Source organism: Oryctolagus cuniculus, chromosome 12, assembly GCF_964237555.1.
Source record: "Oryctolagus cuniculus chromosome 12, mOryCun1.1, whole genome shotgun sequence".
In the NCBI taxonomy this organism is placed as follows: Eukaryota; Metazoa; Chordata; class Mammalia; order Lagomorpha; family Leporidae; genus Oryctolagus; species Oryctolagus cuniculus.
In genome coordinates, this window is record NC_091443.1 from 68,994,424 (window position 1) to 69,008,216 (window position 13,793).

General features: G+C 38.8%; 1 long non-coding RNA gene across 1 annotated transcript in view; it reads left to right on the forward strand.

Moving 5' to 3' along the window:
- The window catches only part of LOC138844677 (uncharacterized), a 294,022-nt gene that overhangs the window by 12,380 nt on the left and 267,849 nt on the right, over positions 1 to 13,793 (forward strand). The window contains exon 2 of the long non-coding RNA XR_011380902.1: positions 4,131 to 4,215. This is a non-coding gene — a long non-coding RNA (uncharacterized lncRNA). The remainder of the gene's footprint in view (positions 1 to 4,130; positions 4,216 to 13,793) is intronic.

Below are 13,793 nucleotides of genomic sequence, written 5' to 3' on the forward strand. Positions count from 1 at the left end.
CTTAAGACTTATCTTATTCATCTGATTGACTTATCCATCAAGGAGGGCTTCTGATGAATGTTCACATTGCAATCCAGCTAATCCCGTTATTAACCCATGCCAAGAGATCCATTAGTGCTGCACCAAACCTCCTTCACTAATATTTTAATTCTTTTACATCCTGATGCACAACCTTTACTGAGACAATATTTCCTTCAAGGAAAAGTGAGCAATCATATATACTATTCACTGTTGTGCCTCAACAGGAGGGCTTTCCTTTTAGGATATACTCCAGTTGTCAATTGCTTCTAGATTTGCTTCAGCATCAAGAGCATTCTTGTCCAAGGACAAAAATTTGCTCTGGTTGAGGTGGAAGTGTAAGGGCCTGGACATTTTGGCCCAAAGCAGGACAATGCTGATGAAAATTCTCTCAAGTTCCCCATAACGTTGATTAAGCGTTGTTGGCCCTCTCTCACCATTTAACTTCTTCCTCAAATGAGTCCTGCTTTTCCTCTCTTCCTTTTCTCTGTTGTTGATTCCTAATGAATGTTCTGCATTCCAGACTCCATCTTGGCATGTTTTCTTTCTTAGTCAAACTAGTCCAGGAGCTCCTAGGTAGGAGCTGAAGGAGGTTTGACCATGAGACAAGATTAGTTGCAGTGGTTGAAAGTCTTCTGAGCATGCACATTTAATTGTGCTTTCATGGCCTGCCAAAGCTGGATGTCCTATGGATCACTTTCATAGGATGATGGAGTCATTTGGGGCATGCCTGTCTTTAGGGCTGGTGTATAGATTAACACCAGTTTATGGAAAACTGCTCAGAACATATGGTCACCTGTTAGCTTACAATTAGGTTATTAGTTAAAAGAGGAAGAGTGACTATAGAAAAAGAGTCCAAAAAAACTTTCCCCATTCAGTGTGGTTTCAATGTCAAACCCTGTAGACCTTATTTGAAATCTTCTCTTGAAATTTACCCTCTTTAGGCATAAAAAATTCTTGCAACTGGTGACTGTATCATAGAGAGATGAGCTCATATTTCCATCAACGATTATAGAGTAAAGCAAGTCTTGAACATCCACAGAGAGCTCACCTAGAGATGTCAAGTGTCAAATATCCACTACTAGGCCCTTGTTATTATTGCATTTCAGAACAGTATGATAGGCTTTGTTATGAAGAAAAGACATCAGGATAAAATGCCCATGGTGGTGATGGTGGCCTGTCTAAGCCATCTTGGGGATTTGAGGATAAGAACATGGGGGGTGGGGAGAACAAGGGCACTTTCAGCTGAGGAAAACAGCATTTGTACAAGTTGTATTCACAATACTGCAAGTTTTAAAAGCAGCCTTGTATCTCTTTTAATTGGCAGGGACTCTGGCATATCTGGAGAAAATATAGCCTATGTGGACAGAGTTTATTTACCCTTAGTGGAAGAAGCTTCAGAAAAAATGTCTAAGGGTTACAAATAGATACGTTTGTCCTCTCTATACTGATTGCATGGAAACTAATTTGTGGCAGTATTGCACACATGTCACAAGATAAAAAGAAATTGGAACAGCAGCCTCCTCTACACACATGCCTTGCCTCCTTTCCTTCCCTGGGAATTTTTGCTGGAAGGAGATTATTATACCTTATAGGGTGTCATATAGTTAAGAGTCTAGGCTCTTCGTTCAAGGCTCCCTAACTTACAGGCTATGAAATTACAACTGAGTTACTTAACCTTTCTGAAGTTCAGGGTCCTTGTCTGTGAAATGGAAAGAATGCAGCTCTACTTAATATTATTCTAATGGCTATGTGACATGAGACCAGGAAAGCACTCAGAAAAGTGCTGGGAAATGAGCCTTGATCCAAAATTAACTAATATTTTATTATTGTTACTTGAAATAGTTGTATGCTACTGTCTAAATATCAGAGATTGTATAAGCATAATAGGAATGTGGGCTCAGTTTGATTCTCTAATCCTGTTTACCATAATCTTGACTTTCTTACTCCTTTGCATGTTTCAGGATATTTACAGACCAAGTTTTAAGTGCATATCATGATTGTGGAGCTAATAAAAAATCCATTCTCTTGTGCCATCAAATGATTACATTTATGTATGTATTTAACACTGCCAAATCCAGAATGAAGGTTAATGTTCATGGCAGAGAAGATACATTAGCAAATTTGCAAATTTGAATTCCATTTAGCTTTATTGACAAAAGTAATCAGTGAAAGTATAAGTAATTAATTTATATTAGTGTCAGGGAAATACCAGGCACTAAATGGACAGGCATTTGTATTATCTAAACCACACCCTGTACCTCTTCCTGAGAATCAGGAAGCACACTATATAGAAAAAGGAAGATCGAGTTTTTTTCTGTTTTTAACATTGTACCTCAGATACTACTTTGACAAATGGGTTTTGTAAGCTACTAGGTGTTAGAAATTATTAATTGTAATTTTGTGAAAATTGGTTCCATGCCAATGCTTCCCAAGTACATCAGCAGGGAGCTGAATCAGAAGCCAAGCAGCCAGGACTCAAACCAACCTTCTACAAGCAGAAGCTTAACCCACTGTACCACAGTGTCAGCCACTGGTACATTAATTTTAATAAGGTATTTTCTTAACCTATAAATAAAAAGATATTTTAACATGTAATCAATATGAAAATTATTAACATTTTACATTCTCCCCACCCCCACCCAGTAAAGGAGTTCAAAATCCATTGAGTATTTTTAACTTTTGGCACATCTGAATCTGGCCTAGCCACACATTTCAAGTGCTCCCCAGCCATGCACAGTGAGCAGGTACTGCACTTGGTACTGTGGGGCTGGAATGTGTAGTATTTGTCAAAATCGCTTTCCTGTGCCTGAATTTTTGTGGGATGTGTTAAGGATTAAATTACATGAAATAGGTTTTTGACAGACACTTATTTATTATATTAAATACTAGGCTGAAATGTTAAGTAGATATTACAGATTACAAATAATTATATTTCAGATTCTCAACATGTCCTATTGGGGCTTTGACAACTAAAACAAGATTGTAAAAGTTTTCTGTAAATTTCCTAAGGTGGGGGGGGGGGCAACAATTTACAGATAGAAAACAAATGAAATCCCAAACTTAGAAATTTATTCTAAAAGGATCTGAATCCCTAAGGTGGCTGTGAAAAGCTTGTTTGCACATGTCCATAGCTGGAAGGAATGAGAATGGCACAGTTCCTAGGGCTTCTACCCAGGAAGCCCAGCCGCGTTACACAGTGCTTTGGCGTTACCACAATCCAGTCCTGACATGGCCAGCGCTATCCGTATGGTGGAAGGGCCCACCCCGCTGCTGCTTTTCGTCGGTCCTTTCTGAGTGGCCAAGTTGAGGCCAGGCGCCTTTGGCTGACTTTCAAGTCTGACTACAGTTGCTTCCTCAAGGCATCTTTTTTACTGCTAGTTGCAATGGGCTTTTCGAAGTTTCTGCTGCTTTGGCGAAGTGTGCTGCCAGCATCACCGCTGTCTGATTGGGGCGGGCTGTGCCATTTCTCCGGGTAAGCTAGGAAGGCTCTTAGACTCCTCACATGCCGTGGGCTGTTGCCTGCCCGACTCCTAAGCAAGCCGTTTCGCATTCCGCCCTCCAGAAACACGGAGCAGGCTAATGGAGAGTGTATCAGATCCAAGAGAAGAAAGAAAACGCCATCAAAGGATGAGATGGGTGCACAGGAGGCCTGTGCTGCAGCTTTTGTGAATGTTAGCCTAATAACACACAGGGACCATACCTCGGTGGGTTCGCATATGGCAGGAACAGTCCAACACTCAACCGGATAACCAGACGAGAGGCAGAAGGAAATGGGGCTGCAATGTGAGGAAGAAAGAGAAAGGAGCCTGGTGCTCTGAGAAGCCCTAGTGGGCACACGAGCAGCCGTGCAGGGCTGATCTGGTGCTCAGAAGGACCCTCAAGCCTACACGCACTGGGATGGATAGTGCTGCCCTGTAAATGTAGTCATTTTCAATTGAAGGAGATCCTCGAAAAGAAAGGAGTCACTCTCAGAGCTTTCTACACTGCAAGTCATTTCTAGGTGGAATCTAAAAGATCAGAGTTGCTAGAAACAGACTCTGAGTTTTTCATCTCAAACGAAAAACAAAGCTTGGCTTGAACTCAAAGGGATTTCTTTTCTTTTCTTCCAGAAGAGGCATAATCCTAGAAGTTTCCCCACCACCCTACAGCAGCTCCTTGTCTGCCTTGGCACTAAATTCTATGCTCCTGGCCTGGGTGAGTTCATTGTTCACTTCCCCAAGTGCTTAGGTTTCTCAGAAGGTTTCAGGTCCGAAGAGAATCCGTGCACAGTCATGGAATGATTTTAAACATTCAACATGTTTCTACCTCAAACAGGAACTGGAGAGAATCATTTTCAGGGATTTGTCGGTGCCTTTCCCTATTTAAACAGGCTGACTTGTAAGGCAAAAGAAAACAAAATCCTTTCACAACATTGGCTCAGAGGATCCTGAACTTAAACCCAAAGAGAAGAGAAAGGAGGGGCAGGGTGAGGAGAAATGCAATTTATATAATTGTACCTCTTTGGATGGGAACACCAATACCGCCAGATTTAATTATTCCTTTCATCTTGCCTTATTTCACACTTGAAGATCAATATGCTTGTTCTCTTCTTAAGTAGCAACGATTTCTACAATCTAAACATAAATTTAATCATGTGCTGCCATCCCAGTGTTTATAGGCTCTGTCAAAGACTAGCCCATTACAATTATTTTCTCAATCATTTGCCACGAGAGAAACACTTCAGGCAATACTAAAACTTAACTTAATCGCTAGAAACAATATCAGATCAACCAATGGATCTTATTAGTTGGCCATTTTTTTTAGAAGTAAAGCTCAAATTCCCAATACTTTAATTTTCTGCTAAATTTCAAGTTGTGTTCACATACAGAAATTGAGCTATTGCCATACTTATATGAACTATAAATGGAATCTGTGAGTGTCACGAAGATTGTTATTAAAACTGATTTGCAATGTAGCCTATGCAAGTTTATAAGTCCTAAGTCATTAGGGATAGTTTATTCCCTTCCTATCTAAAAAGGAATTGTGTGTAAGTGCTAAAAATGTGTGCAGCAAATAAGAATGGCTGAAAGTAAATTGATTGAAATATTAGGAGAAAAACAGTTATTCAAAAAATTGACAGTTTAAATGAATTCCAGAACTTCCAGATTAAAGATACTTTGTCATGAAACTAATGTAAATTACAATATACATGTAGAATTGTGGAAGAAACTAACAGCATTCTAGCAGTGAGCACATAATTCTGCGGTGCTACAGACATACTGTGTCACACCCTTCTGACAACATTATTCTGTAGGACAAAGAGAAACAAATTCAGGTATGTACACATTGAATAAAAAAAAAAGCTTGATAGCTCTGGAATCTAATGTGAAATCATGTACAGAAGTACCACATCAGTATAAGGGAAATTAGTATGTTGGTGCAAGTGTAAGCCATGTGCATCTGCGTCCACATAATTCTAGGTGAGTTAGTGCATATTTGTTTCTATATAGGATTATGTGTGCTTATGTGTTTTTTAATGTATCTTGTTCTTTATAAATAAAACACAGATATTTGTTGGGGGGGAGACAGATTAAAGTTGTTTCAAAAACAAAAGTAGAACTTGTTTATGTGACATCAACATTTCCATTTTGCAAATATGAATTTAACCATATATACAAATTTAAGACACAATAGGGTAAAATGCTATCACTTTTTGTTTTCAAGGAACAGGGAGAGATTTCTTATTAAGATTATTTTAGAAGGATATTTTATTTTTTTTATTATGACCTATTGGAAATTCACAAAATGTTCAGAGAAAATTAGAACCAATACCCTCTAACTACCAGATCTAATTAAATCTGCCACTTTGGTATTCACTAAAAATTACTGTTGTGTTTTTAGTAGAAGGAATAACGCTACACATTTTACACATTTCTCCCTGCATTTCCTTTCGGGAGTCCATTTACTGGACCTAGCATTGTGGTGCAGCTTGCTAAGCTGCCGTCTTCAACGCCAGCATCCCGTCTCAGAGCATATGATGACCCTGACAGCTTTGCTTCTGATCCAGCTCCCTGCTAATGTGTGCGGGAAAGCACTGAAGATGTTCCAACTATTTGGGCCCCTGCCACCCATTTGGAAAACCTGGAAGAAATTCCAGGACTTCTGTCTTCGGCCTGGCCTAGCCCTAGCTGTTGTGGCGATCTGGGGAGCCAACCAGCAGATGGAAGATCTGTCTTTCTCTCTATCACTCTGCCTTCAAATACATCCATCAATTAATCTTTAAAAAACACACAAAAAGGCGAAAACAAAAATATTTCCTTCCTTGCCTCACAGAAGTGAATATTGTGCTGAAGTCTTTTATCCTTTCTATCCATGATTTTATTTGTACTATTAAACTTAATCGTGTTATATATAGGACACATTGCATGTTTTTATATGTTGTGGAAGTGACATCCTTTATAAAATCATCCTATATTTTTCTGTCTTTTCTTAAAATTATGTGTTTGAGACTTATCTGTATTGATAGTACCAGTGTATCCATTTTGACTGCTCTATGGGATTTTCTATAAAAGGGTAGCACACTATTTCTATTCTCAACATGGATAGACATTGTAGTTGTTTCCAGATCTGTTGTTCTGCTAGTAAGGCAATGATCACTTTTGGGTGTTCCCCATAAACATGTATGTGTGAAGTATGTCATGGATCTTAACCACAAATAGAATTAATGAGTTTCTAGGAAGGGCAACTGACTTTATTAGGTCACCAAATTGCCTTCCATTTTGTTTGTACAATTTCAATTGTACTATGTGAGATTTCCTGTTATCCCACATCCTCACTTGTTAAAGTCAGGTTTTTAAATTTTGACATTATGAAAGAGATGAAATGGTTAAGTCCATTTTTTTTTTGTTTTAATTTGCACACTATGGATAACTAATAAGCCCTTTCTCACACAATTCCAAGTATTTTCCAGTTTATCACTTGTCTTTACTCTTTGCTTACACTACATTTCCAAACATTTTCCCCGTTAATTTTTGTTTATAGTTACTTCCTATCTGTTTTTGTGTGGGTGTGTTTGCTCTCTTGTCTTTTTTTAAAATTTTTTCTCAAAGAAACCTTTTATTTAATGAATACAAATTTCACAGTTACTTTTCCCATCATACCCATGCTCCCAACCACACTCCCCTCCCTTATCCTCCTCCTTCTCCCCTCCCAGTCCCATTTTCCATTAAGATTCATTTTCAATTAACTTTGTACACAGAGGACCAACTCTGTACTAAGTAAAGATTTTTAACCATTTACACATGCACACACACACGCACACAAATAGTTTGAGAAAAAGTTTTACAATTAACTCTCATAATACTACTCATTTAGGACAGAGGTCCTACATGGGAAGTTGATGCACATTGACACCTGTTGTTAGTTTAACAATTGACACTCTTATATATGATGTCAGTGACCACCCAAGGCTCTTGAAATAAGCTGCCTAAGCTATGGAATCCTTTTGAGCCCACAAACTCCATCAGTATATGGACAAGGCCATAAGCAAAGTGGAAGTTCTCCCTGCCATCAGAGGAAAGTACATCCTTCTTTGATAGCCACTGCTTTCCTCTGGGGTCTCACAAAGATCCTTCATGCCACAATATCTTGGCTTTCCATGCCTGAAATGCTCTCACAGGCCTTTCAGCCAACCAGGGTGTCTTAAGGGCTGATTTTGAGTTCAGTGTGCTACTTACAGGGATTGTCATTCTATGAGTCTGCTGTGTGGACTGCTTCCCATGTTGGAACATTCTCTCCTTTTTAATTCCATCTATCATTATCACCACACACCTGATCCTACTTACATGATCACTTTAACACTAAATCCTATGTATATCTTCACTTTAACACTTAATATGATTACTTTAACATTGAAGATGGCATTTTTGCCACCCAGATTAATGGGAATTGAGGTCCCATGGCAAGTTTTTAAACTGTACTCTTAGAAGTAAGTCTGTAGGAATATATGCAGAACTATACAGATTTACAGTTACAAAGTTCTTTCTTCTTCTTTTATTCCCACTCATTTTTAATGAGATCCATCATCAATTGACTTTATACACATGTAATTAATTCTATGTTAAGTAAAGACTTCAACAAATATTATGAAGAAAAAAAAAACATTTCTTGATAGTCAAGACAAGGGCCACTCTCAAGTCATCCCTTCTCAAAGTGTCAATTTCACTTCTACAGATTTTGTTTTAGGTGCTCTAGTAGTTTTCAGAGATCAGAGAGAACATATGGTATTTGTCCCTTTGGGACTGGTTTATTTCACTAAGTATGATGTTTTCCAGATTCTTCCATTTTGTTGCAAATGATGGGATTTCACTTTTTTTTTACCACTGTGTCATATTCCACAGAGTACACATCCCATAATTTCTGTATCCAGTCTTCAGTTATTGGGAATTTAGGTTGATTCCTTGTTCTAGCTATTGTGAATTGAGCTGCAATAAACATGGGGGTAACTCTTTCATTTGCTAATTTCATTTCCCTTGGGTAAATTCCCATGAGAGGGTGACTGGGTCATATGGTAGGTCTATATTCAGATTTCTGAGGAATCTCCATACTGTCTTCCATAGGGGCTTTACCAGCTTACTTTACCACAACAGTGGATTAGGGTACCTTTTTCCTCACATCTTCACCCGTATTTGTTGTTTGTTGATTTCTATATGAAAGCTATTCTAACTGGGGTGAGGTGAAACCTCATTGTGATTTTGATTTGCATTTCCCTGACACATAGTGATCCTGAACATTGTTTCATGTGTCTGTTTGCCATTTCGATTTCCTCTTTTGAAAAATGTTTAAGTCCTTTGCCCATTTCTTAAGTGGATTGTTTGTTATGTTGTGGAGTTTTGTATTCTCTTTGTATATTCTGCTTATTAATCCTTTATCAGTTGCGTGGTTAGCAATATTTTCTCCCATTCTGTTGGTTGCTTCTTTACTTTCCTGAGTGTTTCTTTTGTAGTACAGAAACTTATCAATTTGATATAACCCTATTTGTTAATTTTGGCTTTGATTGCCTGTGCCTCCTGGGTCTTTTCCAAGAACTTTTTGCTTGTGGCAATGTTTTACAGGGTTTCCCCAATGTTCTCTAATAATTTGATGGTGTCAGGTCATAGATTTAGATCTTTACTCCAGGTTGAGTGGATTTTTGTGTAAGATGTAAGTTAGGTTTGATTACAATGTGTTATGGTGAAGATCTTTTCTGGTCATGTCTATTAGAGGTTCTTTGTGCTTCCTGTACATGGATGTCCATTTCTTCCTCCAAATTAGGGAAGTTTTCTGTTATTATTTCACTAAAAATGCCTTCTAATCCATTCTCTCTTTCCATGCCTTCAGGAACTCCTAGAACCCATATGTTGGGTTGTTTGATAGTATCCTATAGATTACCAACAGTGATTTTTAGTTTTCTGATTTCCTTTTCTTGTTCTTGGTCTGTCTGTACAATTTCCTGTGCTTTTTCTTCTAAGACAGATATTCTTTTTTCTGCTTCACTGATTCTGTTGTTTAGTGTTTCCACTACATTTTTTTGTTCCATTGAATTCTTCATTTCATTTTGATTTCTCTTTAGATCTCAATTTTTTGGCAGAAACTCTTTTCACGTATGGATTTCAGTAGTTTGTGCATTTGCTTCTGATTACTTCTGTGTGATCTTTTTTTTTCCAGGCAGATTTAGACAGTGAGAGAGAGAGAGAGAGAGAGAGAGAGAGTTATAGACAGTGAGAGAAAGAGACAGAGAGAAAGTTCTTCCTTTTCTGTTGGTTCACCCCCCAAATGGCCGCTATGGCTTGTGTGCTGTGCAGATCTGAAGCCAGGAGCCAGGTGTTTCCTCCTGGTCTCCCATGCGGGTGCAGGGCCCAAGCACTTGGGCCATCCTCCACTGCCTTCCCGGGCCATAGCAGAGAGCTGGACTGGAAGAGGAGCAACCGGGACAGAATCCGACGCCCCAACCGGGACTAGAACCCGGGGTGTCGGCGCTGCAGGTGGAGGATTAGCCTAGTGAGCCGTGGCACGGGCTAACTTCTGTGTGATCTTATGATCCATTTTTTAATTCCATTCCTGGCATTTCTTCAACTCATCTTCTTCACAATATAGTATTGAAGTGTTGGTATTCTTTAGGAGGCATCATGTTGTCTTCCTTATTCTTTTTTCTTGAATTGGTACAATTATTATTCAGCATTTGTGGAGAAACTTGTTGGTTTATTCTTTTTTTTTCCCACTGTGGTGGCTTTTATCTTCGTACTATACCTCTGTAGATTAGTGGAGTGTCTACTTTCAGGGAAGATCCAGAGGCATTTAGTGGGTGTGGCCAGGGAACTCTCTTCAGTTCTCCAGGGTAAAGGGTGTGTCTAAGGTGACACACTCAGGTTTAGTGAGTAAATGTCCTTTTTTTTTTTTTTTTTTTTTTTTTAGCGGAGGGGAGGTTTATTATACTCAGCAGAGCTCCTCTCCTCAAAGGAGGTCAGTGCCTGAGTGCTAGCCTCAGTGGGTATCATATTCTTCCTTTCCTCCACAAGTACCACTCAAAGAATCTGTGCAGTCATCAGTGTAAGCTCAGATTCCCCAGAAATGTCCCTCACCAGGTAACCAGCGAGTCTCCCACAGTGAGTTCCCAAAGTCCCAGCCACACCATGAGCCCTCCCACACAGCCTCAATTTTTTCACTGTCCCAGCACACAAGCCTCCCACAGTCAGGAGCACCCAGCCCCCTGTTAGTTCTCCCCACCATAGTCAGGAGTATCCTCTCAGCTGGTTACTGGGCACAAACACAAGCTGGCATGGCTGTTACATATGTGGGCAACTGCTCTATTAGCCTGTTACAGTACACCATTGCAGGGTGATCGGGAGAGAGCAATGTGTCCCTCCTTTTTTTTTCTCCTCTAGTTTGGCAGGTACACTATCCCCCATAGGGCTCCAAGCCGGGCTCCCTCTAGGCTCTTCCTGCAGCTTTATCACCAGTGGCTTGGGATTCTGCAGTCTTATCTCACCTCACTCTCCAACAGTGCTGCAGAAGCTCACAGCTGCTGGGGTCTTGACTTATGGCGGTCCCCACCCTCCATGTAGGTCCATTGTATCTCCTCAATTTGTGTAGAGTATGCTGTGCCATTTGCTCCATAACTCTTCCCTGAGACTGCACTCTCTCCACTTTTTTAAGACTCTCTTCTCCTAGACTAGAGCAGTAAATTCCTTCCCTACTCTGCCATCTTAGAAGCTGTCTCTCTTGTATTTTTTAAATTTAGTTTTGTTGTGATTCTTAACTCATTCGTTTGCAGTATTCCTTTGTTGTTTTTTCTTTCTTTGAATATGCCTTTCTGGCTTTGCTTTGGTTCTCAAGACTTTCCTCTGGAGACAAGTGATTGATCCGATGCAGTAATCTAAACAGTGGAAATTTAAGATTAATAGGCTAAAGTATTTTTTAAAACATGAGTGTCCTTTGAGGTTCTTTTTAATTATATAATATGTGTGGACATCTAAGCTGCCTAGAAGTCAAGTCTGGTTTTGCATCACAGTGCAAATTTAATTGTGCTTAAGCTGCAGTGCCCAATGATCATGAACTTGTGCTTTTTACAGTTAAGAAGCTTCAGCTACATTCCTTTTAATTTGTATTGTAAAGGAAGAAGTTAGAATTCTGTTTTTTAGGCCATCAGTTGGCCCTAGCAGCAAAACAACCTCTCAAGCCATGAAGATGTGAATAGGGAATTATCCTTAAATACCTTCAGCAGAATCCAGAATTTTCTAATTATGCCTCTCAGTACATGCTAGAACCTTGGACAACATTCAAATACCTTAACTGGAAAAATACATAATGTGTCTGTGTATGGGTTAATGTGTGTGCACATGTATGTGTAATATTGTCTTTAAAATAAATGGCTTATTTATGTGAGGTGATATGAGCTGATTCTATAGGAAAGAAACTGAGTTCTTCTATTGACCAAAATTAGTTTTTTTCTCTGGTAATAATGTGGAAATCAATAGGATCATGTGCCTTATATAATTACTAGTCACTGATTTTCCAGCAAGTTTTAGGTTTTTAAAATTTTTTCTTTTTTTGTTTAATTTTTGAAGTTTTTTTTTTAAGGTAAACAAATTATATATATGTAGGCAGGTTTAGGAGCATAGTGATACTTCCCACTCCACTCTCCCATCCACACTACCACCCTCACATTTGCTCCTTCTTCCTTTCTTATTCTTTCTTCTAATTTTTATAGTGGTCCACTTTCAGTTTACCTTATAAGATTAAACCTACACTAAATAAAGAATTCAAGAACAACAAAAAACACTGTTCCTTGATAGTAGAGACAAGGGCTGTAAAACAATCATTGGATCTCAGCGAAAATGTGATATTGGTGTCTTATTTGGCTTATTTCACTATGTATAATGGTTTCCAGTTGCATCCACTTTGTTGCAACATACAAGATTTTATTTTTTTATGGCTGAGTATTATTCCATGGTGTATATTACCATGTTTTCTTTAGTCATGAGTTGATAGTTGTCTGCGTTGATTCTTTATCTTAGATATTATGAATTTAGCTGAAATAAACATGAGGGTACAGATAACTCTTTCATCTGCTGATTTCATTTTTTTGGATAAACTCCCAAGAGTGGGATTACTGGATCATATGTTATATGTATATATATTTTTAGCCTTCTGAGGTATCTATGCTGTCTTCCATAAAGACTATATTAGTTTACATTCCCACCAACAGTAGGAATTTTTCTCACATCCTCACCTACATTTATTGTTTGTTGATTTCTGTATGACAGCCATTCTAACTGGGATAAGGTAAAACCTCATTGTGGTTTTTGTTTGCATTTCTCTGATGTCTAATGATCCTGAGCATTTTTTCATGTGTCTGTTGGCCATTTGAATTTCATATTTTGAAAAAATGTCTGTTCAAGTCCTTTGCCCATCTCCTAACTGGAATATTTGTTTTGTGTTGTTGAATTTCTTGAGCTCCTTATAGATTCTAGATATTAATCCTTTATCAGTTGTATAGTTTGAAATATTTTCTCCCATTCTGTTGGTTGCCTCTTCACATTGTTGAGTGCTTCCTTTGCATTTCAGAAGCTTCTTAGCTTGTTATAATCCAATTTGTCTATTTTTGCTTTTATTGCCTTGCTTATGGGGTCTTTTCCCAGAAGATTCTGCCTATGCCAATGTCTTGCAGAGTTTCTCAAATATTCTCCTCTAGTAATATGATGGTATTACATCATAGATTTAGATCTTTGATCAATTTTGTGTTGATTTTTGTAGAAGATAGGGATCTTGGGACTGGTGCCGTGGTGCAATAGGTTAATACTCTGCCTGCGGTACTGGCATCCCATATAGGAACTGGTTCTAGTCCTGGCTGCTCCTCTTCCAATCCATCTTTCTGCCATGGCCTGAAAAATCAGTAGAAGATGGCCCAGATACTTGGGCCCCTGCACCCATGTGAGAGACCAGGAAGAAGCTCTTGGCTTTGGATTGCCACATCTCCAGCCATTTTGGCCATGTGGGGAGTGAACCAGCAGTAGGAAGACTTTTCTCTTTGTCTCTCCCTCTCACCATCTGTAACTCTACCTCTCAAATAAATAAATAAAATCTTTAAAAAAATAGGATAGGAGTCCTTTTACATACCTCTGCTTGCAGTGATACAATTTTCCCAGCACCATTCATTGAAGAGACTGTCCTTGTTCCAGGGGTTTATTTTAGTTACTTTTTCAAAGTTGTTTGTAGATGCATGGATTGATTTCTTGTTATTCTATTCTGTTCCA